The 2,584-nt window shown below is 61.5% G+C and overlaps 1 pseudogene across 1 annotated transcript in view; it reads right to left on the reverse strand.

Moving 5' to 3' along the window:
* LOC311370758 (E3 ubiquitin-protein ligase HECW2-like) overlaps positions 1 to 890 on the reverse strand; it is a 13,371-nt pseudogene extending 12,481 nt beyond the window's left edge. Inside the window, exons 1-2 of the transcript XR_014684265.1 lie at positions 781 to 890; positions 456 to 664 (exon numbers count right to left, since the gene is read on the reverse strand). The product of XR_014684265.1 is annotated as an E3 ubiquitin-protein ligase HECW2-like (transcript). The remainder of the gene's footprint in view (positions 1 to 455; positions 665 to 780) is intronic.
* Between the last annotated feature and the right edge of the window lie 1,694 nt (positions 891 to 2,584).

Here is a 2,584-nt window from a genome sequence, read left to right on the forward strand (position 1 = left end):
CGCCCCCAGCCCCCACAATGCTAGCTCTGTGTTGTTGGGTTTGCGGCTAATGCAAGGAGATAATGGTCTGGTAATGAGATAATGGTCTGGTAATGAGATAATGGTCTGGTAGTGAGATAATGGTCTGGTAGTGAGATAATGGTCTGGTAATGGATAATGGTAATGGTCTGGTAATGAGATAGAATGGAATGAAAGAAGAGAGAGGGACCTGAGAGTGTGGTCAGACGGCCGGTGGGTGTGGTCAGTGGGAGGTGGGTGTGGTCAGACGGCCGGTGGGTGTGGTCAGTGGGAGGTGGGTGTGGTCAGATGGCCAGTGGGCGTGGTCAGACCCGGTGGGTGTGGTCAGACCCAGTGGGTGTGGTCAGACAGCCAGTGGGCGTGGTCAGACGGCCGGTGGGTGTGGTCAGACGGCCGGTGGGTGTGGTCAGACGGCCAGTGGGCGTGGTCAGACTCACCGATGTGGTAGAGGCCGATCCAGTCGGTGGCGTCCACCTCCTCCTTGATGTCCCAGGAGATGACCAGGTGGGCGTGGCCCAGGGTCAGCTGGTACGTGGAGGCGGTGAGCGAGGACCGCCCCTCCGACGTCAGCAGGTCCGTGTCGCTGTTGGCCCGCTGGAGCCCCCGCCCCCGGCCCCGCCCCCGCCCCCGCCGCCGCCGCCGGCTCCTCCCGATTGGACGACGAGGACGAGGAAGACGAGGAGGAGGGCGGGAGGAGGAGGAGGAGGAGGAGGAGGAGGAGGGCCGGCCGGGGGTGGGGGGGGGCGGCGGCGTACCGCCAGCAGGCGGTCCCGGGCGCTGCCGCCGCCGTTGGCCGTCGGCGGCGACGCGGGCGTGGCGTCGGGCGGGGGGGGGGCGGCCGCCGGGGCGGGGCCGGCGGTGGCCGTAGCCATGGCGACCGGAGGGTGGGTGCGGCGGGGGGAGGAAGAGACCAGGGGGAGGAGGAGGGGCGGAGGAGGAGGAGGAGGAGGGGGAGGGGGGGGCACGGCTGGTGTTGCTGGTTATGGCGGGCGGGGGAGGGGGGGAGGGAGGGGGGGGAGGGGAGGAGGGTGGGAGGGAGGAGGGAGGGGAGGGGAGGGGAGGAGGGAGGGAGGGAGGGAGGAGGGAGGAGGAGGGAGGGGGGGAGGGAGGGAGGGAGGGGGGGGGGGAGGGCCAGTTAGGGGAGATATGTCACCACTATCTCCTCAGCATCCTCTCTGTGGCAGCGTGGCGCTGGCCTCTCTCTCTTCCATCGCGCTCCGCCCGACCGCCCTCCAGCAGGGCCGCTTCAGTCCCGCGACAGGAACAGGAAACCCAGAGGGAAGGCGCTGCCGCCGCGACTCCCCACGCAGGGCGCTTGAACAACTCCCAGAATCCTGCAGTCAGTCATCCAGCCTGGACAGGGGCCGGGACTCCCCTCTCTCTCTCTCCCTCTCCCTAGCTCTGTGTCTCTCTATCCTCTCTCTCTCTCTCTCTCTCCTCTCCCTAGCCCTGTGTCTCTCTATCCTCTCTCTCTCTCTCTCTCCCTGGCCCTGTGTCTCTCTATCCTCTATCTCTCTCTCTCTCTCTCTCTCTCTCTCCTCTCTCTCTCTCCTGGCCCTGTGTCTCTCTATCCTCTCTATCCCTCTCTCTCCCTATCCTCTCTCTCTCTCCCTAGCCCTGTGTCTCTCTATTGTCTCCCTCTCTCTCTCTCTCTCTCTGGCCCTGTGTCTCTCTATCCTCTCCCTCTCTCTCTCTGGCCCTGTGTCTCTCTATCGTCTCCCTCTCTCTCTCCCTGGCCCTGTGTCTCTCTATCCTCTCTCTCTCTATCTGGCCATGTCTCTGGTGATGGACGCCCGAGGGTCGTTGCTCAGTGGCACTGCGGCGGTGGCTGTAGGTGGAGGAGGAGGAGGAGAGGGTGGAGGTGGAGGTGGAGGAGGAGGAGAGGTTCTCCTGCTCGTCTGTAGTCCGGTGCGGTGGGGTGAAGGGGTCACCGCGCCCCCTGTGGGACAGGTGGAGGTGGTGGAGATAGAGACTACCTACAGGAAAGAGACAGAGAGAGATAGAGACACAGACAGGGTAGAGATAGAGACAGGACAGAGAGAGAGACAGGATGAACAGAGACAGAGAGAGATAGAGACACAGACAGGGTAGAGATAGAGGACAGACAGATATGAACAGAGACAGAGAGAGAGAGACACAGACAGGGTAGAGATAGAGACAGGACAGAGAGAGAGACACAGACAGGGTAGAGATAGAGACAGACAGAGAGAGAGACACAGACAGGGTAGAGATAGAGACAGGACAGAGAGAGAGACACAGACAGGGTAGAGATAGAGACAGGACAGAGAGAGAGACAGGACAGATATGAACAGAGACAGAGAGAGAGAGAGACGGGCCAGAGATAGAGATAGAGAGATAGACAGGATAGAGATAGAGACAGGACAGAGAGAGACAGGACAGATATGAACAGAGACAGAGAGAGAGAGAGAGAGAGAGACGGGCCAGAGATAGAGATAGAGAGATAGAAAGGACGGAGATAGAGACAAGACAGCGACAAAGGGCGAGATAGAGACGGGCCAGAGATAGAGATAGAGAGAGACAGGAAGACCAGAGAGACAGGAAGACC

This window comes from Micromesistius poutassou (genome assembly GCF_964030765.1).
Source record: "Micromesistius poutassou genome assembly, contig: SCAFFOLD_1316, whole genome shotgun sequence".
NCBI classification, from domain to species: Eukaryota; Metazoa; Chordata; class Actinopteri; order Gadiformes; family Gadidae; genus Micromesistius; species Micromesistius poutassou.